This window comes from Falco cherrug, chromosome 9 (genome assembly GCF_023634085.1).
Source record: "Falco cherrug isolate bFalChe1 chromosome 9, bFalChe1.pri, whole genome shotgun sequence".
NCBI lineage: Eukaryota > Metazoa > Chordata > Aves > Falconiformes > Falconidae > Falco > Falco cherrug.
In genome coordinates this window covers 54,141,605-54,165,096 of record NC_073705.1, presented here as the reverse complement: position 1 = coordinate 54,165,096, position 23,492 = coordinate 54,141,605, and the positions used below count along the sequence as shown (strand labels likewise).

Genomic DNA, 23,492 nt, shown 5'->3' with positions numbered 1-23,492 from the left:
TCACCCCGCGAGGCTGGCGTAGGGAGCAGAGGGTGCAGCGGGGCAGGACCACAGCTCCTGCAGCGCCCGGCTGGGGCAGCTCTGCCACTTCGACACTCTGTCATCACCAGCAAACCTCTCCCTGACCGCACGGGACTGCACAGGGAACGCTTGCGGGAAGTGGCCAAGGGAAGCAGGATGGATGTGGGCTTGGTAGGCTTGTGCAGAATTAAAGAGCTGCTTCGGTGGCTCCTTCCAGGAGCTCGTCCAGCTCGGGGAGCAAAAAGGTCAGAAAGAGCCAGGGAGGAGGAACCCGAGGGGCAGCGCAGCAGGCTGCAGGGAAGCTTGTGCTGCCGTCTGGGTTTTACAGGCTGGTAAGTGAATCCCTGTTCCAGGTTCGTGAGAGGCAGCTGAAGAAGGAGTGAGCCAGGGGCATTGTGTCAGGTGCCGGGACTGCCTCCGCAGTCCTTCCAGCCCATGGGTAATCACAGCAGGTTACTGTGTAACAACTTAGTCTTAATCATCCATGCTCATTTACTGTCTGGATCTTCAGTGAGCTGCTCTGCCTCTTACTCACATCCAAATTCTGCTGTATTACTTACTTTTAATGTTGTTTCTTTTCCCTTTTGTGTTCCTCAGCTAGCAACTGCATTTTAGCTTGTTTTCAGAAACCAGCAATAATATTTCCTGAGACGATTCATTTCTTTAATTTGTTGCTGTGGTGCTTTCTGACACCTCCTGCTCATACAGAGCTCTCCCTGGACTCGACAGTCTCTCTGCAGTACATCTATCCTGAACACAGTTTATTTTAATCAGGGCTCCCAGAATTCAGTAATACAGGCCAATTTCTACAGTAAATTCAAACACATTCAGCAAAAACATGTGCAGCCAGTGATCAGACATAATTGCCAACAATTTCACACCCACAGAATCCTTGCTTGACTCTAACATTCCTGAAGCCCCATCTTTCCCATCACTCTTTCAAGCAGGAATCTCACAGTTGCTAGGGGATGGAATTTTTTACACGCTTACATATGAAATGTTTTTAGCATGAAGTGGAGAATTACACGTACAGTTGTCTGGTTAATATTTGCTGTATTAAAATGGAAGGACCAAAATGCAGCGAGAAGCAAATCTCTAGAGGTCCGGAGGCCAGGTTTGATACAGGTACTATCCAGGCATTCAAAATATTCCTTGAATCCGTGTCTGCTGAATTTGACTGGAGCTCTGACAATTACAGGCTGTCACAGGAGACTTCCACTTCTACTCCTGACTCAATTACCAAGTCTCATGCTTCTCGTAATATAACTATTGCTGTAAATAAAGTCAAGTTCCTTCTCCTTTTTCTTTACTATCCTAAGGAAAAAGGCAGTGGCTGACTTCTAGCACCTAGCACTGAATCGAGCCCAAGCCTCAGAGGACCTCTTGGTTAAATTTGAATTAAATAGTTTTTCAGCAAACTAGTGGTTATTGATGCACTGATTTTTAAAAAAAGCAAAGCCTCCCGTATTTATTGCCCATTCCCAAATCCTTGCTATAAGAGCACCTAGTACAATAAAGCTAAAAATAACAGATATACCTAAACAACTTAGGTCCCCTTAAAATTTTACAGCCGAGAAACAGTAGAAGACACAGTACTTTAGCATACCATTAGATTACATTTAGTGCTACTGCATTTTCCATAACACATTCTGTTCCTCATTCAGCCTCATACTTGTTTATTTTTTTGCCTATTCTTGCATGCTGAAAAGTGTTTACATTAAGCTGTTCGTGACTGTTGGTTTTTTCCTAAGTGATTAGTTGATTGCAGCTCAATAATGTTTTGAGTAGTTCAAATTATTTCTTGCACTTCGTGTTTGTAGAAATCTGACTCTGTCTATATACAACTCCTGAACTGTGTCCAGTTCTAGGGCTCATTAAACATGCATGCATCGGGCAGGCTCTGCTTCCAGTGTAAGTGCTTTCCTTCTCTTGTTTTTCTCCTTTTCCAACTGGGGTTGCACAGGCTGATTGCAAGAAAGGGTATCAGCAGCAGAGGATCATCCCTGGGAAGTGCTGTACCACTGAAACAAATTCCTCTAAACCTAGGATTCCCAGGCTGTGACGTGCATGCCATAGTGCTACTCGAATATTGGATGGGTTGCTCCCAAATGCCTTCATACAAGTTCTTCACCAAGCTACATGAGATAAACACCTCTACTTTTGGAGGCAGTACCCAAAAAAAAAAAAAAAAAAAAAAAAAGGCATATCTTTTAGAGGTCCTTTCCATACCCTTATGACTCTGCCCCTCTTCCAGCTCAGGTGAGCTCCACCTCTGAGACACTTACCCCAATTAGCTGCCAGTTATTCCGGCTGATGTATGAAGGGGTAGGATTGGATTTGACTCCTGGGTGTCAAGGTATCGCGAGTTGAGGTATGTGAGAAGTGGTAGGGAGGCTGGGAGATGTTTTGGGGTCCTAGGTAGGTGTGTAAGGACTTGATATCGTTTAATAGAGGAAGGAGCAACTCATACATGTCTTGCACTTGTGCACACATGCCTGTGGTACGGAACATATCTTTAATCAGTTTAATCAAGGTTAATAACACAGTGTTAAGAACCAGTGATAGGAGGATGGAAACTCATGGAAGAAATCTGGTTTAGCAAACAAGAGTGTGTTCTGTGTTACAGAGCTCAGTGCCGCTTGCGTCGGTTTTACAGCAGCAGAAGGGAATGACTTCGCTGCAGTTCTTGGTTCTTATTTTTTAATGTACTTTATTAAAGTACTTTCTGTAGCGCAAAATGCATGAGCAATCCCTGGAGCTAAGAATTCCTTTTAGCATTGGCTTGCCTCCCCTATTCCTTCATGTGCTTTCTTTTATCCCATGAGAAAATCAACCCTCTACTGTTTTACCTGGCCCACGCTCCAGCTGAGCTAATGGGTTTGTTCTGGGAACCGGGAAAATACACTTCTGAATCTTAGGTCTAGAGTCCATCTCCTGTTTCTTTATCCCTTTAATGAGCCGTTTACTTATAACTAGAGAAACTATCTGAGACACCTGGCGTGAAGGAGTGGCTTTGAGCTGTGCATCCCAGCGTGTGAGAAGAAGGTGAGCGCTGAGACATGCCATCCCCATTAGCCCATCAGCTGGTTTAAGCACTGTCCCCTCTGCCTCCCCTTTTTAAATCTTCAAACTTTTTGATTTTCTTGTCTCTGAAGTGTGACACTCTTTCCATTGGTCCATGGGACCAGGGCACCTCAGACGACACCCCTGGCTCAGTGCTGAAGCTGGAAAGTGGCCTCTATTGTAGTCCCTCTCCTTGACAGTTGTCCTGGTTTCAGCTGGGATAGAGTTGATTTTCTTCGTAGTAGCTAGTACAGTGCTATATTTTTGCTCTGATGTGAAAACAATGTTGATAGGACACTGATGGTTTCAGTTGTTGCTGGGTGATGTTTATACTAAATAGGACTTTTCAGTTCCTTGGGCCCTGCCAGCCAGGGGGCTGGGGGGGCACTGGAAATTGGGAGGGGACACAGCCAGGACAGGTGACCCCAACTGGCCAAAGGGACATTCCATACCATACGGCGCCATGCTGAGTGTCTAAACTGGGGGAAGAAGAAGGAAGGGGGGACATTTGGCATTGTGGCGTTTGTCTTCCCGAGTAGCCGTTACGTGTGGTGGAGCCCGGCTGCCCTGGGGATGGCCGGACACCTGCCTGCCCGTGGGCAGTGGGGGATGAATTCCCTGCTTTGCTTTGCTTGGGCCTGCAGCATTTGCTTTACCTATTCAATTCTTCTTATCTCAACCCTTGAGTTTTACATTCCTTTCCGATCCTCCTTCCCATGCCCCTAGGTGGGGGGATCAAGCGGCTGCGTGGGGCTTGGTTGCCAGCCAGGGTGAAACCACGACAGCCATGCACAAAGCACAGGCTCAGAGCAGATGCACCTGGCGAGGAGAGCTGCAAATTGGGAGAAAGCCTTCAGCACAGCGCCTTGGATGGAAACCCAAGGGGTGGTGGTGCCTGCAAGAGGATGCATGAAAACATGCGTCATTGAAACGAAGCTTCTCCAAACCCCATAGCTCTGCACAGACATCCAGCCTCTGCCGTGCACCACCGTGGGCTGCACATCCACGTGCCAAAACACACCAAGATGCAAAAACGTCAACGGAAAGAAAATGCTGTGTGTGTGGGGAGATGAGACCCAGGACCTGCTGCTCGCCGGCTGGTGCTGCTGGGGCGAGGCAAGGGCTCTGTCTTTGGGCAAAGAGTGCCATGGTGGGTGCTTTGTGTGGAGAGAGCTCATTAACTCCACAGCGCTGCTCCTGAAGATGAAAAGTCGTCTTTTCACAGCGCAGGAGTTTTAACTGTGCCCTGGCTAAAGATTACCTCAACCTGCTATAAATAGAGATGTTTCACTAATTGGTTTCTTGGTTCATTAGCCAAACTGTGAGTATGAGGGAAATGGGAAAAGCTCAGAATGAATTTCCCTTGCAATCCTTAATTCAAACACTGAACTATAATTTTATGTTGAATAAAACACGTTATGTGATTTGCAGCGATGGAGTTAATTTTTTGCTTTGGGATCATTTGGCACCTTTAAAGCTTTGTGGGAAAATGATCCTCAGCTCTGCCTCATTCTGGCACGGTGTGACACCAGGGAGGAAAGTATAATCATTATCATGTAATGTAATAATCTCAAATTTTATCCTGAAACACTTTGTCATGGGAAGTTCCTCCTCATATATCGCTTTAAGCAGTGAGGTAAGAGAAATAAACAGCAAAAATCTTTAAAAGTCAGCTTTGCTGCTATGGATGCTGTGGCTCTATTTCCATTACAGCCATGTAAGTAACAAAAATACAATGTGTCCCTGTTTTTTTCTTTCCAATGCAGTGAACTCAGCTAAAAATCAAAGATTAACTCTGAGCAGCTAAAGGGAACAAATTCTACTAATTCATCAAAGCGAATGCTGTAGGATTTAATCCATTTTATGAATTTTCTACCATTGATTGTTATGGCACGATTGTGGCACAGGAGGTCATTTGTGAGCACTGAATTGCTAGTTGTGTGACAGTAGAAAAAGAAGGCTAAAAGAAAGGTTAAATTAAAGAAGCTGCTAGAAGCTATTTTTGTAAGACAAATGTGTATTATCTAAACTAATGACAGTAAACCTCCAATTAGCTGAACGATGATGCAAAATTACAGCTTTATAAGGTAAATACGTGTTTTCTGAAGCCAAAGTGTTGGCTAAGGAAATATTTAGCCTGCAACTGTAAAAGGGTTACAGGTAGATGAACATTTTCTGTGTGTTGGGGCATGGTGACCTCACTGATGTTGTTGACAAATCTTTACAATAAATCTGTCCTTGCCTCCTAACAGCAATACAGACTATGGAACTTATGACCTTGTTCTCTAGAGTATTCTCCCATAATATGGGATGGGCAAAAGCCTAGAATGTGCCGCTTTGTTTTGCAATAAACAGCTTAGCTTTTATTCTAGAACAGAGATTGCTTCTTCAGCCCAGTGCATGTTGTTTTGGCACAAATACATTTGAAGCGGAACCTCTAAACTTGTTTCGGTTTTGTTAATTTATTGAATTCCCCTGTAAATATACATCAAAGAGAACAGAAGCTATGAACTCCTTTCGTTGTGTTTTTTGCATTTTATACACACTAAAATAATTGCATAATGGGGTTATTTGACCAATTTACTCCTTGGAAAGGGCAGAATTTTCTTGCAGATTATCTTTATGGGAAAGTTGGGTACATCTCTTAGATTATCATCTCACAGCAAAACACAACAGTTGCTCTCATCCACGAATACTTGCAGTATACCATTTACCTGTGTATAGGACTTTACCATCATTACGGATTTCAGTATCAGCCAAAAAATCTGATCTGTAAAAAAAAAAAAAAAAAAAAAAAAAAAACAAAACCAAAAAAGAAATAAAAAGCACCTAAGAAACAAAATGCCACCCAAACCCCCAAAACAACATCAAAAAACACCCCAAAACCACCTTTGCGTTATTTCTTAAAGTCTTATTTTCCTAAATATTTCTAAAGGATGCCCACGGTGTCTTTTTTATAGAAGCCCTGTGACAGGAACATAATAGCAACCCTGGGTCACAGCAAGGATCCAGTGAAATCCATATCCTCGTTCTGGTCATTTAGGCTCACAATTTGTATTGTGCAGAAAAAATATCTTTTACTGTGCGTGTATCCACCCAGTAGTTTCAGGTCCATGCCTCTTCCCTAAGCATCTTATGAAAGCTGTTTGTTGTTTTTGCAGATCTCTACCATATTTCTGCTTTTTTGATTTTTGCTGACAAGCCCCTAGTTATTTAGTGTCAGTATTTTGCTGTAAGCATCCCCGTTCCGGGCCATTCTGGGAAAATATTGGGGTTTAGTATACTTCTGCTCTTTTAAAATGGAAATTGAGTTTAAGGAGATTTTGAGGTACTGCTGTGTGTATTTTGTTTATTTTGCTTAGTTTATTGTATATTTTCCTTGGTTCTACTTCTTTGTCAGCCTGGTCTTCTGTCTTTTCTGTATAATATATTCTGGGATTTTTTCACAGTGCCCACTAATTTATCTTAATCCCATCATATTGCTGAGATGCCTGTGATATCAATATCCCCTTTTTTAAAATAAGCAGTCATTCTGGATTACTCAGCACTTCTAGGCTATGTGTTCTTGTTTGAACTTACACAGTGTTGCTTTGGTTGTTATTTTTATGCTCCATGTATAAAAGCAGTCTTCCTTGTCTTGGCTGTTCTTTGCAATATTTCTTTTAAACCTGAGACTCTCCCTCTCCAATCTGTCCAAATATACAGAGGCTTTTATAACCACCTTCTCTGCAGCTTTTAGTTTGGGGGTGGGGGGTGGGGGTGTGAAGCAGGGGGGAACCCAAAAAAAAAAATATCAGGAAAACTCTCAGTTTTAAAAGCATTAACTGTTCTGTTCTATTCTGGTGTAGATGGAGTAAGGCTTTCTTTGCAGGCTTCCTCCTTAGTCCCCAGGGTTTTCCCAGCAAAGCTCGCCTCTTTCCCTCTCTCCATTGCATTTCCCTGCAGAGGCACTGCTCTGTTAGGGTGGAACTATTTTTCCCTGTAAGGATTTTTCTTTTTTTCCTGTGTCCACCTCTGTCTTTCCCGGTTTGTCTAAGTGACTATCTGAGAAGAGATTGCTCTCCTCCTGAAAGCTGGTTGGTATTTCCAACACACATCATCAAAGACAAATAGTTATATATGTTGCTTGACCCCAAGCACTGGCTGGGCACCAGCCCACCTTTTCCTTAATTTATTTTTTCCTAGCTTTGATCCCCACTGCTGTTTATTTTACATTTCTAGCGAGCTCTAAGAGACATTTAGCAAAGGCTTTGGATATAAGATGAAGTCCAAAATCCATAGCTTTTCCTCATATTGTATTTTCAAACTGAAATCCTCTTGAAAGGTCACTCGAAGGCTTGAAATACTGGAGCATTTAAATTGTTGTTGATTTTTCTCATGATGATTGACTAGCCATCAAGTTCATCATTATCTTCTACCAAACCCACAGTGGTTACATTTTCTTGTCTTGTAAAGAAAGAGCCCGCTGAGCTGCTGGTGGAACTGCATTGTGCACGGATGGATACCCATGGAAATGACACGTGGATCTGACCTAATAGCGTAGACTCTACGGTGCAGAAAAGAAACCATTTCATATGTGTGCACTGTAGTTAAAGGAAATCACCAATCCGTTTTTAAATGCTTATGATGTCTCGTTCATTTTCACAGACCGGCGTGGCAGTGTTTGAGTTATGATAGCTCTATACATCCCCAGTGAGATGCATGGTGACTCCTTTATCGTCAGCGGCTGGCTTGTATAGGGCTTTCTGGAAGTGAATGGTATTGGTCATCATGCTAATAACATGGTTTTAGCGGTACATGTTAGTTGTGGATGTGTTGTATGGGATAATGTCATTATAGCTGGAGGTGTGGGTTGGTATCTTTTGACCAAGTCTGGCTGAAATAAGGAGTATTGAGTTTACAGTTCTACAGGTAACCCCAAACAATGTATAATTGCACAGACGTTTTATGGTAGGTTAAAACACTGAATTGACTCAGGAATAACTGAAGATGTTTCCTTTATAAAATAAATAAATTTAAAATAAATTCCTACCACCATCATATGTGTGAGGATCAAATTGCTTTAAGACTTTTTTACGAACGTAGAAAAAAAAAACCACCTGACTTTTTGGCTGGGTGGTAACTTCTTTCAGCATTGACCTACCTATGCATGAGTTTGATGCAGTTTTCATTAGTCTTTTGTAAGCAGCATGATAAAGTGTGTAAGCTTGCTCATCTCGGTACTCTTTTCTCTTTGAGATCAGTATATTTCTGCTGCACCACTCCTAGTTCATGGCCTTAAAATACTTTTACATTTAGCTTCCAGGCTTTAATGATCCAGCTCTGCATTGACAAAATGCAGAGTGTTGAGTTACGGTAGAAAAATGTTAATATCATACAGTGATTTTTTTCTGGTTTTTTTCCTTGGGAGAAGATAGATCATGTAAATGAGGCAATCATTTCTGAGAAGCTAACTTAAAATTTTTCGTTTCTCCAGTAGAAAGTGCCAAGTCTTTTTTTTTTTTTTTTTTAAAAAAAGGAAGATGATAAGTGCTATATGGAAGTCAGTAGAAAAAATATAATACTCTCTGTGTATACCTCTTTGAAAAGCTGTAAGTCTGTTTCTTTTTTTGTAATGAGTGAAGAAGTAAATTATATACCATTTCTGCAAGAGAGCTAGCTTTTATTTATTTAAGGCAATCAGAGTTTATTATAACTTATGCGTTTGGAGAAACAGATTTGAAAAAAACACTCTCTTGGAGTTTTGATAGGGGTTGTGTGTTTGGTTTTCACCACAATTAAATAAAACCTTATCTTTTAAAAAAGAACGATTAAATATTCTTTAATTCTTTTTAAATGTTCTTCAATACTGTATAATCCTGTATCATCTTCTATTTGGCAGCCACACAGCAGCTGTTTGCTCGCTGTCTTTTGATTAATTCTCTTACTGTTCCAGAGTGTAATATACCTAGTTTGTTTAGAGAAAGGGAGTATGTTTCATATTTTAAAATCCCTTTTACTGCAGTTACTGCATGTTTGCAGATTTAATTAGGTCTTGGTCCCTTCCAAATCATGTAAGTCAAAGGTCCCATCTTACTTGTCCCTGAGGCATCATTACAAAACGTCCCCAGACAGAGTCTAGTTTCTAACTGATGACTTTACCATATAGGGGATAATTACTTCTAATCTTACACATTGATGAGACTGTATTTTATGTCTCTGAGCCACTGAAACTGTAACTGCCAAATTATCCTCTACTGTAATATGCGGGTTATTTCTCCATTAAATGGACTGGCTTCACAAATGACAATCCCTTCCTGCCAGGCTTTTACATTTTAAACCATAATTATTTCTGGCACACGGTTCCATCCGATGAGCCCTTGTTAATCCACGTTATGATTTTGGATAAGCTGCTAGTGCCTGGCTGATTTAAGCCAGGAAATGGTGAGCAGAGCAAAAGAAGGGAGCCGGGAGCACGAGTGCCAGGGAGACTCCGGCGCTGCTCTCCAGGGCTGCTTGCCTTTCACTTAGCCCTGCCCTCAGCTGCCAGCTTTTTCTTTTTCTGAGTGATAACCTCCATTGGATCTTTAAAAGAAATGACTCAACACTTTCACCTCCTGAGAGGGAAAAAAATGTATTTGGAAGTCTATAATGCATGAAGGTGTTGGAAGCCTAATCTAGTATAAACTGGCTTCAGTCAGCCCTCTTAAGCATTGGGGAAGAGAAACGAATATCTAAAAAGCTGCAAATAACTCCAATTGCACTCTGATTTCATGGCTGTATGTGATAGAGGTCAGTAACATAAAGCTGTTTATTTCTTCATACAAAGCAGTGGCTGTTATCATAACTTGCTGTAGGCAAAATTATTGGAAACTCCGTTTTCAAGGAAATACTGTATTTTATTGCAGCATCACTTTCTCGCAGCTAGGCTTTCTTCCCTGCTTCTTCCTCTGTTAGTTTTGACCCAGCCTGATGGAGCTAACCTTGGGGTTGGCTCCCCAAAGGAGGAGTTTGTTCCAGGAATCCAAGCACAAGGTTATATTAATTTGGGTTTAGTATATTCCTGTAGAGGAATGAAGCTGGGCTAATTAGCATTGACAATATACAGCTGTGGGGTGGCTTCAGGGGCGGTGGGTTGGCTGGTGTAGATGAGGTGCCGGTGTGGCTGGTTAAGTGAAGTGGTTGGGAGCCAGTGAAGGGGGAGCAGCCGAGGAAGAAGCAAGAGAAGGGAGAACACACGGCCTGGATGAGGTGAGACAAGGAGAAGGCAGCAGAGGGACTGTATGAAGAGTGTGGTGGTATGAGATGGTAAAAGACCTTGTTGCAGCTTGATAGTTTGGAGAATGTTATGATGTATTCTAGATCTTAATCCAGCTCTGCCAATAAGTAACCTCTAACTGGAAGCTTTGGTAGAAAAGTAGGGGGTTTGGAAGAATACGTTTTTGGAGCTGGTGGAACTTTCCCTTGGCTAGTTTCAGGGAAGTCAGTAGCACCTTATAGATTTTGCTATTACTTTTTAAAAGCAACAGGGATCTAAGTTGGCAGTGGTGTCTGGGGGGAAAAAAAAAAAAAAAAAAGAAACAACACCAAAGCCCAAAACAACAAAAAACCCAAACCCACAGCCTTGAAAATCCTGGGAAAATACTAGTGTTACCACTATGGATATATATATATATACCGCAGCCAGAAACACTATCTGCTCAATTTCAGTACTTATGTTTTTTTAAAAAGGCAACAACCCACCGCGTAATGTGGATTAATAGTTTCCTTAAATGTTGATTTAATTATATAAATCTGCATTTATATACCTGTCACTGTAGCATTCTGGCCAAGGTGTTAACCCCACTATTAGTCTAACTAATGCAGCAATACATTTAGAGTAATAAGATGGTCCTAAATCAATATGACATTGACTAGACTGATCTTCCAAAAATGATGCTTTCACTTGAGAGTATGAGCAACAGTTTTACCCTTTTATTTAAAATAACATTAATAACTTGCTGAAGGTTTTTTTTTTACAGCATAGGTTACTTCTACCCTACTAAGCATCCAAATAGTATGCTTACTTATGAATGTATTTAAAATGCTTTTTCTTTTTTAAAAGGCACTATCCTGAAAGCCTGTGTTTTGATCCATTTAAGGAGACCAAAACCTCTAACCCAAATGACCGTAAGATTAAACGTGCTGTTGTGCATGCTGTTGCTGGTACCCCTGGAGTGTGTGTCCACGTGTAACATGAGTATGTGCTATAGGATTGCGATTACCAGAATATATTAAGCAATGTACAAAAGAGCAGCCCTGAATTTGCTTTTCCTTTCTTATCATTATTTGAGCTTAGTCTTTTGAGTGATTAAAACAACACATGAATCTCGTGCTAAACCTCTGAAGTTGGCTTCAATTTGTAGGATTTTAATTTACAGTAAATACTTCTGTTGTAAAAATTGGTCTTTTAGACTCAACTCTCTTGAATAATGCAGTACTCTATAGATTCAGTACCTGTGTATACGCATCTGTTTATCATTCTCACTAACCAAAATGCATGTCTGTATCACGGGAAACAAAATACAGGATCCGTAAGCTCCAGTAGGAGAGTAGATGTCCATGGTTTAAAATGAAATGTTGCTGGCTTGAGACCCTGTTTGCCTCCTCGTGGTGGGGCAGCTGTTGGAGTGCTCTTGGCACACACTTCTACGTGCCCCCGCGATGGCCAAGCTCTTCTCCATTTTGCCTTTGGACGTAAAAGCCACTAAGGTATCTTTTTTTTGAGTGGATGTAAAAAAAAGTCCATTACAAACCAAAAGAGCAAACAGCAGAAGAGCCAAAAACCCATCCCATCCTAAAAACAGTGGAAGTTAACCAAAGTAACTTTGAGTAATCCAATAAAGACATCTACCTGAGCCTATTGGTCCAAGAAAATTGGGATAAAAAGAAGATATAGTTGTACTGTGAGAGAGGAGGGGGGGCAGGGGGAAGGGTACATGCTGTTCAGAGGGGAAGTGAAATTGTTATTTCTGGAAGGAAAGGGAGCATAGTTGGTGGAAACAAAGTACTTCACTGGCCTCTCACAGCTACCTGCAGTGGTTTTGTGGCTGGGAATTTAGCCAGGACACCATCCTAAAACAGGAAAGCGTGGGACTGGCAGTAGAGTGGCAGACAAGAGTGTACCCACAGTAATGCATTAATTACTTAAGGTTACCCCAGGAGTACGGGTGTGGGGCAAAAAAAGGTTGGAGCTGTATTTTTCACAAGGATTCAGCAGCCAGGTAGAAATAGATATTGTGGTTTGCCGATACACATATTAACTAAGTCAGTTAATGCGGCTGGCAGTGAGTAATCCACTAGCACAATCTATGTGCACAAGTCTGTTGCAAGGAGGTCAGGTTAATACTCACAACCTGTTCCATAAAATGCTGTCTGTTTCCAGAGAATTTTTCTTTGGTGCTTTTGCTTGGGTTAGAGAGGTTGAGGGGGGGAAAGTCATGTTACAACATGAGAGTTCAGCTGGGAACCAGCCCAGAATGGAGAGTAGAGACCTCAAAATACAGCTTGCACAAGGGCCATAGCAATGTAGATAGGCTGTAGAGTTTTATGTCTTAACTAAATTTCCAGCTGAAACTTTACTAAAGGAAAATTCCATCTGAGCTTCTCCTTTGCCAAAGCATCCAGGCTTGCACTGGCTCTCTGCACAAGGATGAATTTTTCCCGTTCCCAGTGCAAAGCTCATTGCTCCTGGCTTCAGACAGATCATCTCCTGGTCACGTCCCACCTGAGCATCGGTGGCATCAGCATGGGGTTGTGAGCTCTTAGGGTTCTCCTTGTTAAGCTTTAAAATGCTTGGTAATGTCCTCTAGGTCATTCTGCAGCTTCTAGCTGGAGGATTTGATGGTAGTTAATATTAGAGAGAATATCGATAATGACCAAAGAGGTTTTTGAAAGCACATTCAGCAAAGTCTGTCTCCTGTAACTGGTGGACCTGAAGAGACCTCAGGGATCAATTCTCGTCTCAAAGCACCCAGTGGAAAGACAGAATTGAGAGATGCCAGAATTTGGCTGGGGGAGCTGGGCTGGATCAAGAGTGCTGCTAGATAATGTAACGGCTTACGCATTGGCTCTGGATCAGATGTTGTTGCTGAACAGAACAACTGTAGGACAAAAAAAGTGGTGGTGGTAATCATCTGTAACAATTTTGCCTTTGATAGATAGTTACTTCAGCATTTCATAATTGTTGTTCAGTTATTACTTCACACTGCAATATTCCAGGTATTCTCTGTAGTAAAATCTGAGTATCCAGTGCTGTGTCTATCATAGTAGGCACACCTAGGAAGATGAGTATTCTGGTAGTGATTTGCTATGTGACTTTAGACAGGACAGATGTTGTACATGATTGTCTAAGGTACAGCAATACTGGGGTCAAGCAGTTACGGCATCATTAGATTGGCCTCCAGCACTTAACTTTTCTTTAAGCCTCTCAATTTCCATAATCTTAGCATGAGATTTCCATATTGTTTTATAGAATGAAAACAGATGAAATTGAAAATAGAGGCTAACAAGAAAGAGGTCATTTCATGAGCAGCAGAGCTGATGAAGCCCATGAGTCATACCTGGAGACACAAGTATTGTCCTGGTGCTCCTCCTCCTCCTCACATCTCCTTGTCCATCCCCTCTTCCACTTGCCCCCCATGCCTCCTCACTGCTCCCAGGAGAAGGAGCAGCACCTGCCATGAGCGACGCGGCACTATGGATATCCTGCCCAGCTGCTAAGCGTCTCCGTGGGTCAAACAGGGGAGACCCAGTGAACTTCTCTCTGTGGCAGCTTCCCATTTCTACAAAGCTCGTTGGAGATCAGCTATGGACCCTTCTGTCGTGCTGCTTAAAACAGCCCACAAGATCCAATGGCCCAGGCTGGACAGACAGAAGGATAGGGCATAAATCCAATTCCTTCTGGAAATCAAGCTAATAATTTGATCCAAGTAGAGAGCACAGTGCAAAACAGTTGTGGGGTTTTTTGTTGGTTTTTCTTTAATTATTTCACATGCAGTAAACAATAAGTGAAAAATCAGGACTTCTAAAACACAGGGACAACTTTCCTGTAAGCACGGTTATGTCACACTGTCCAGCACACTCACACCCAAGAGAACCAGACCCTTTGTTTATGGCCCTCAATTGATCTTAGTGGCCTCGTCTTTAAAATGTAGAGGTATGTGAATTATTTACTCATAAAAATAGCTCCCAGGAAACAATTATTGTGAAAATAACTATTCGCATATTAGAATATTTTTTTAGATTGGTCTTAAAATCAAAATGTGTTGGGGGTGGGTGGGGTGTGTTTTGCGAATGCAACGTGGTAGAGCAAGGAGGTCTTGCAGCAAGTAAAGGAAAATGCATTTTCTTATCCATCTGTTTCAGGTCTGATGTTGCTGAATGCAATAATTTGGGATCTGAGCTTTTAGTTTTGCACAAGAAATGGAATGTACAATCATGAGGTTCGGGTTGTTGCTAGGCAGCAGGTTATCGCTCCTTGGAAAAGTGGCCACGGCTGCCTGGTCGGGCTGGGCTGCTCAGTTGTTTGGTGGGGCCAGGTAGGTGCTGACAGCTCCCAGCTCTGCTCCTTCTCATTCGGGTGACATCCACAGCCAAAAGAGAGCCTGACAACTCTACGTTTCATTCCTTCCTTACCAGTATTTAAAAGATGCCAAAAGTGAAGGTTTTGAGGTCTTTAACATTTAATCCTCAATCCCAAGCTTTTCTGCACCCTCCATTTCTGAACTGAAAGCCTGAGTGGTACCAAAAAAAAGGCAATTGCCCATTATTTTTTGTTGAATCTGATAATAAAACCAAAATCCACCGTACTCTGTTTTATGTTCGTATTACTATGTTTTTGTTTTAATCTCTAGCATGATCTCTGTTTCTAAACCTGTTGCGATGGAATTCAAAAGGGCTAATTCCAAGATCAAACAAAGCACAGCTGCGTGGTGAAGGCATGCTGTGAATAGAGATTTGTTTTTCCCTTTCCCTTCAACAGGCAAATGTAGGTAATATTTCACCAACCAAAAAGTTCTACGTGGTAGAATAATTACTAAGGTCAGCTGCATGAAGAGTCATTAGATTTAGAGTTGAGGCAAGGTGGTGACAACTGAAATTAGTGGGAGCTGCTATGTATTCTTAATTATCACAAAATAAATTTATTTACTTTGTGATCAAACTAGTGACTTATAAACTTTTTAGTCTTTATACTTATTTAAGTCTTACTGTGTTTCTACCCAGTGAACACTGATTATTTTTTTCTCTTGGTTTTAGCCTACTGCACCCCCTATTATCAACCAGTTTCTGATGTCTGTAATCCCAGCAGTTAATATGAAAGACTTTCCAGAAAGAAGTAATATCCCAAGTATTGTACAGAAATGAATGCTTCTATTATACAAAAGTAACATGAAAAGTCTGTATCAAATCTGGCATGACTGGTGCTCCACTGCATTTAGTTCTGTTGTACAAACCGTCCAGTGTCAAATTTGGCTCATGTGAACATCCTGGTTCTTTGTTTTGGAAACAAAATTGGACTAATATAGATGTGTGTTAGAATCACTACTTTGATGTCATGACAAAAGCATCTGTACTCACAGCACACATCATTTTCTGGAGCCACCACTGTATTAAGAGTATTAAAAGGAAAAAAAAAAATCAATAAAGGAAATACCATTGTTAAGCAAAAGCGTGGTGAAAAATCCCTGCAGCAGGATATATACTGAGTCATAAAACACATGCATAACAGACAGCGCACAGGTTTTCTTTTGCCCTCTCTACAGTTTCTTGTCTTAAAGTTATGGTCTTAGAAAAGCAGACAAATGTAAGAAACTTTGAACTGTTGAGGCCAAACAATTACCTCTAACTCTTATGATGCAGGAGCAGCTTTAGGCAAATGTTCACAATTGTTAATTGCTACCAGTTCTGAATAACACAGGTGGAATTTTTTACAAACCCCATTTGTACCATCAAATTCTGTGCGTGTTATGACCTTTACATGAATACATGTAATAGCACTAAAATAACTCTTCATAAATATACTTCTTGGCTGCAGAACTGCTTTTCCTTTGTTTGCTTATGCATAGTATTTGTCATGTTTACAGTTACTTAAGAATTTTCTACCTCAAACATTCTTGTACTTTCTGAAATGAACATGGTCACTAAAATGTGGATGTCTTGGCAACACGCTATGAAGGGCACCCTGGGAGTGGTGGAGGTTCCCCTCCAGTGGCTCCTTGTATACGAAATGTTTCTGTTAGTTACACCTTTACTTTGAGAGTACATTAGGTGCTCAGTGGTCATAAGCCAAAATGTTACAGTAGGTACCAACGAATCTTAGTGCAAGGATCTGAACCAGGAGTAGTATTCAGAATGTCTTAGAGATAAGTAGAACCTGAAAAAATTAAATGTTGATGCTGCTTGGATTTGCCTCCTTTCTTTGTCTCTATCTCCTGTCTACCTTTCTTTCTGTACAAATTCTGACCCATGTAGTGCTCATGTTTAAACATTTTATTCAGGTTTGTCTAACCCAAAAGTCAGTGTTATGCATTTCTTACATGAAACAGCCTCCAGTGACTCTCTTGGTCTTTCTCCTCTCCTGCCCCTTGTACCATTCCAGTGACAGACTTTCAGAGCCTGTCAGCTCTTCATCTCCATCTTTGGTTGCCATTGATCTGCCTTTTCCAGCATGGTCCCAAACGTCACCTCCAGGATGAAACCCCTCCTGTGATTTCTCTGCAGATGCTGCTTCCAGAGCTGCTGAGACCTCACAGGAAGATTTGTTTGAAAAATCCCGAATAATTGTTTGGTATCAACAGCTTTCCAAAAGAATAACATGGCCACCAAACAGGAGCTTTCAAGAAACCAAAGATGTCATCTCCCTTGTGCTGCCCCTTACCTTGGCGTGAGGACACAGCAGCTGATATAGGGGTCAGAATTTGCCAGAATCACCTAGAGGGGAGTAGTCTTATCCAAGGAGAGCTTGGGGGTTTTGCTGCTCATGCACAATCTCTCAGTGCTTTGCAAAATCCTCTTGGGAAAATCACAAAATGGCTGGGGTTGGAAAGGACCTCTGGAGGTCACCTCGTCCAACCCCCTGCTAAAGCAGGTCCTCCTAGAGCAGGTCACACAGATTCGTGTCCAGGCAGGTTTTGAGTGTGTCCAAATGGTAAATGTGTCCGAATAATAAAAAAGTAACCATCTCCCAGAATCATGGTGGAATGTATCAACAATATTGCGTTGCTTTTAGCAGTGCAAAGGGATGGGGTGGAAGCCAGTGCCACCAAAGTGGGGGGGATCATATAACTTCAAGACCTCTGTTGCTAGGCTCATCAGCGCTGGGGAGCTTGATAGCTTGCTTCTTGCCTCCAGGAATAGGAACCTGTGGCATTTATGACACCTCTTCTATTTCTACAATGAAACTACTGAAGAAAAATTAGAAAAGAGAATGATTTGGCTATTAAACACTGTCATCCCTCGTGATCCACCCCTATTTCTCCATGCCTTACAGATATCGTACCTCTAACACCCTGTTATTGAGCTCCCCATTCCCCTCCTACTGCATTTCCTAAAGCTCTCAAAAGAGCTCCAGTGGTGGACCATGTTATTTAGACTGAAGAAATCGAACCGCTATCAGTTAAATCTTCTGGTGTACTCCCGTCTGAGTCCTTGGCCTGAGTTATGTCCACACAGCTGGGCTTTGGCAGGTCTGGTGAGCTAGTCACTGCTTCTAGGGGTTGAGATCTCTTAGCATAAGCTTACGTTGCCTAGAGAAGCCTAGGAATGTGTTCCTCTCCACACCACTTGAAAATTTTAAAAAAGGGACAAAATAAATAAACTTGGAGGAGGAGGAGAAAGTGGAAAAGGAGAGAGTGAAGAATCTACTTAATTTTGTCTCTGTGTGTGATGGATATGCTGGGGGTGATTCCCCACTTTATTGTATTAAGTGCAGATAAAGAATAATAGCAATGCATAATGAAAACCGTGTATTTTTTTCTCTTATGCATGGGCTTCAAGGTATAATTCCTGTGCTATTTCTAGCCCCCTGATGAGCACCTTTCTTCTAACGGCATGGATAATGAGAGATTTACTACTTCTGGCTTTTTGATAGCAGACCAGAACTCATTTGTCCGTTCCATGGCAGATCCTGTAATCATCTCTGCAGGCAGCCAGCTACAGCTTCAAGGTGTGCAAGCCGGGAAAGATAATTCAGTTAACAAATCTCATGATGCTACTTGTAATAGAAGAAAATCCATCCTGACATCTTAAAAAAATATTTTCCTATTTTGTTTACATAATGAATTCTGTTCAGACTGAAATGATTTCAGGCTGTTTTGCTTACTCCGGTTTGAAAATCTTCTCAACAAAGCTGCCTTAAAATACTGTTATCTTTGTGCAACTTTGTTGAAGTATTTCTTTTGTGGCAAAGTACTTGTTTGTATTGGTTTGGCTTTTTTCATGATGAGAAAGATTTCAAGTAAAGAGTTGGCAGTTGCTTTCTCCTCCTTTAAATCTATATTGCTGTTTGACCCCCATTGTAAGTAAGTGCGTGCTACTTATAAGTTCAGCAAAGATGCTTTAACAGGACTGATGCACCCTCCCTCTACCATCTTCTCTTGAAGGGTAAGTACAGTTTGGTTTCTAGCTGTGTTTGAGCTATCAGAATGGCAGTGTGTGCTCCTTAAGTATCTTAGTGAGAACTGCTGTCTAGTCTTACGTGAAGGTTGTTGAATGTCAGATCCTGCAGAGATGAAAATCAGATGTATGTTTGATGAGACTGTAAGACAGTAAAATCCACATGTAGCTATGGGGCTGCCTCCTGCCCTGCCTGTGCCCGTCCTCACGGGGATGCTGCCTTAGGACCGTTGTCAATGCAACATCTCACCTCTTCCTTGACCTCAGCATCACTTCTGAAGGCTCAGGAAAAGGTCCTTGAAGGACGGCAAGATTGTGACGGTGCCAAGGCTTCATGGAGATGCATCACTCTCTCCACTAACAAGTAAACACAACATTTGCCAGTAAATTCCCTACAAATCAATTTAATTTCAGTAGGAACTTGAGTATAAGATGTGATTTTCAGCAGTCATCTGCCTCTACCTTTAGTACCAGGCATGTGAAGTTTAGCTTCATTGTTCAGTTTTATTTCAGATGACAGTAGTCTCTGCAATTTTACGATGTTCTTTCTTTATGACACATGAAGACGATGTGGATTTGGTGCTGGTGTTCATTCTGACTTGGCTTTCATCTTAGATGTATCTGTAATGTCCGGATGGTTTCTCTGGATGACTCACTTCAGATCTGAAGAAGTGAATTACGATCTCTCCCAGCCCTTACTGACAGGGAGCGTGGTGAATCTTTAATGATGGCACTCTCTTCCTCAACGCTTCCTCAGTTATTTGAATTTAAAAATTCAGGAGAAAATGTAAACAAATCTAATGTGGTTTACCTGTTGATAACTTGCAGCAGGAATAATGCATAGAAGGAGAAAAAGGCTTAAAAAAAAATGTTTTAAGTGATGCCAAAGACATTGTATTAGCTGAGGGATTGCTCTGATGCCTCCCTGACCCTGCAGCCAAGTCATCGATGTCCTTTAATTCCCAGGTGAGGAACAGGATTCTGGGTAATCAACAGTGCTGACCTGGGGGCTGTAGGGAGTAGGGAACCTGGCTGCCATGGACCTGGGAGGAAGCCAGAGTCCCTTCGCAGGTCTCTTGGATGGTGAGCTAAGAATCAATAAAAAAATGGGGTTTTTTAGGTAAATGGAAAAGTTTTCCCCTTTACATACTGGTGTATTTGTTCTGAAATGCTGTTTTACGGTGTTTTGAGGGAACTGCTGCAGGTTCCTGGAGCCTTCATAGGAGATCATTTGGAGGTGATGCTGGTGGTTCAAAGTGGATGGCAGTCTTGACTGGTGTAGAGTGAGCAGGGGTGGGAGCAGAGGAAGCCAGAATTGCTGACATGCATTTGAAATTTGTCAGCTTATGAATAGTAAATGAATGAAATATGCGACTTTCATGACAAAACCTGGAGATGGGGCCAGGGCCAGTGGTCTAAAGTCATTCCAGCTCTGCCCAGCGTCACTCGGGGTGTCATCAAGCAACCCCACCCCCCACCCCCAGCATAGCAGTCTGTATGTGTCTAGCAAAGACCTGAAACACTGGCAAAATAGCATTCTCCTGCAGACTGTTTTCATGCATGTCTCAAGTTTTGTACAAAACCTCAGCTGGCTCCAAACTGGGCTGTCCTGTGCATGGCAAATATTTGCGGTACGCTATTTTTCACCAGCACCTTCACCTTTGCAATCTATCCGTGTTTTACTGAGCCGATTTACAAGTACATCTTTTCTGAATCATTATCTGAGCCGGCTGCCAGTTGGCCCGAGGCAGACATCCAGGCACTCGAGCCTGGGAGAATCGGTTCCAGCTGCACTGCGCAATTAGGAAAACCCTGGTCCGTAGCCGGATGTCCAGATGCCTTGCCAAGGAGCGTATCGTTTGGTTCAACAAACAGTATTTGTGAGGAAAAAAATAAAAAGAGTGAAGATGTAATAGGACAAAGTTCATCTGCCAGCAAGTGCTCCTCCATTCCTCATCGCATCTCCCGTTCGTAAGCTGGAGAGGTGGGTCATGGTGGGAAGGGAAGGTCTGGGGAGGTTAAACAGATCCTTGGGATTTCAACTCAGATTTACATAAGTTTCTTAAACTCCCCACAGAGATGGAAAGTACTTGAAATACGATTTCTTCCATGCTTTCGCACCAGGGAAAAACTGAACTTTGCATTTCATTGTCTAACAAGAGTTACAGTGCAATGTGTTTTGCCAGCAGTGAGAATTTGTATGAAAACTCTGTATGTGACACATCTCAGCTAAACCCTTGTGCTCCCTGAAGTGTCTTCATTTCAAACACAGATTCAAGCTCTTTTTAAAGGTTTGAGGGTGGGTTTTTTTGCTTCTTCTGTTGACATGAATTAACAAATGTGAAGCTTCCAAAACCAGATTTAATATCATGAAAAATACCGGAGCTTTTGCCACCGATGCCATTTAATCTGTCTCAGCAACTAGATTAAATGACTTGCCAAAAGTCTGAATGTTTTCCAACAATAGGATTCCACATAATATGAGAATGTCATCGCACAGGATATGGTATTAAATGCAATGCAAAACTCCACTCTGGATGATTTAGCAAAGAAAATAAGTATTTCCTCTTTTTCTTCCCACCTCACTTCTTCTTATCTCTCCTACTCCAGAAACAGCTAATGTTTTGAGATAGGCAAGCAAGAATTAACCAATCTGTTTCAAGCGATCTGTGGGAAATTGGAAGGTGTTACCTCCAGATTTTTTGCTAACCACAGGAAGTTACTTTGATAAGAATAACTTGCATGGTATATGTAATCTACGGAATGGACATTAACAACTTGTTCTTGTTTGACCCTGTAGTATTCAGTCTTTCTCTTGTGCTGAAAATATGTTTGAATGAAATTCATGAAAGGCCATCGGGCAAAACATGCTTTTCTGGACCTGATTTATTTCCAGCCAGCCTTCTGGATTTCCTTGTGTACTGGTTGATATTCACAAGTTGATGTTCTCCTGTTGTAGCTTTCCAGCTCAGTATGAGATAACTAGGGTTTTCTTACTGTAAAGCATTTCAGGAAAATATTGATAACTTAGTGGAAGTTATTGCTTTAATTGCATATGGGTTTGATCAGACTTTTGGACTATTTTGAGGTCTTGCATTAACTCATTCCAAGAATTTCTTCTCTATCCTTCTGTACAAGTTATTCCCTATTTAGTTGTTTTAAAAGTAAATAAGACAGCATATATAGCCGCTTTTCATCAGGAAGGTATTCCCATGTAATTCACCAGAGTACTGATATACTGAAAATAACCTTTCCATAAGGCTCACCCAGCAGTTACTCCTATCCTTATATATATGGGTAACTATATATATAGTTATATATACACATACATATATATATACCCTATATATATATGTGGATGCAGGTGGATTCTGCCTTTCACTGAACGCGCAGCACCTCCTCGCTGCGTACACGTCAGGGTGCACAGCAGGCTTCAAGGGCATCTCACCCGTGTTTTGTGCCAGCAGTTACCATCATCCAGTGCTAGATCAGCTTCATCGCATTCTCACTGTTTGTGACCATGCATTATTTCTTTGCCAAAAAATGTGTAGTGGGCCCTCTGTTTCAGCTGTTTTTTGGTTCCTTTTTTTTACCTTACCGTGGCCAATGAGTCCAGCTGTTTTCTGTGTTGCTCAGGACTTTGTGTTGCTCAATGACAAAAGCAAATCCCTTTTTTTTCAAACCAGTTATGAATATATGCAGTGGCACTGGCATCTTGGAGCTGTGCCAGTAAAGTGTTCAAGTGTGTTTTAGTATAGTTTATTAAAGCAGAAGGTTCATCAAACAACCCGTTAGTGGTCTGTGATTACTGCTCCATGGTGGGACTCGAGGAGATCTCAGGATGGGGGATAGACCTGATACTTTCCCCCACTTCGCCTTCTACTCCTTAGCTCCACCCAAGGAGATGAAGCCACGAACCCTGGATATCCTTTAATGATCACTTCTTAAAGTGGAGCTGATTTGTATTCCTTTGTTAGTATAAAGTTACATGTAAACTGAAATTCTGCATCTCAGAAAATTAGTAACTTTCTATGGCAGGCTGCCCAAATAGAAGAAAAAAAAACCCCAAACCAAAAAACAGGTCTTACCAGTAGTGTGACTTGTTGCTATAAAGCATCAGGCAGTAATGTCAAGAGATTTAAATCCAAATAGAGAATTTCTGAAAATTAATTTTGGATGCTTATTACAAAATAGAAAGTAACGTAATTTCTGGCAAAACTGTTAACAGGAGACGTAATGCATCTTTGCAGTAGCCCAGACTCCACGTTATTGGAAATTAGCTCTGTGTAAGAAGTTGCAGACAGGCTAGAGCTCACAGAAAACAGAAGATGACAATATCAAAGATTGATGCATTGATGTAATAGTTATCAGTGAACTAGAAAAGTCTATGATGCAATAGAATTTGTGAATATGATTTAAAGTTACTGTATTTCTTTAAATGGGAAGGTGACTTAGTTCAAAAGAAATCAGACTCACAGCATCCAGCCCATTAATGCGCTTGTTTGTGCTCCCAGTTCTGCAGACTACACAAAAGTGACGTTTGTTGAAATCTGCTTTTCCCATCTTCTCCGATCCCTCCACACTCGTGCCTGAAGCCATGGAAATCAAAAGCAGAGATATTCAAGCTTTGGCTCAGCCCTGAACACATTGTGTGACTGTCCACCAACACATCTTTGCACCAGGATCCCAGGGGTGTTTCAAGTGCCTCTCCTGGGAGGAGGGAGAAATAGGATCCCACCGCTAACCAGATCCCAGGGCAATCAGATCATTTACAG

The 23,492-nt window shown here is 41.7% G+C and overlaps 1 protein-coding gene across 1 annotated transcript in view; it reads left to right on the top strand.

The window, feature by feature from the left end:
* The window catches only part of C9H10orf90 (chromosome 9 C10orf90 homolog), a 68,146-nt gene that overhangs the window by 9,042 nt on the left and 35,612 nt on the right, over window positions 1-23,492 (top strand). The window lies entirely within an intron of this gene.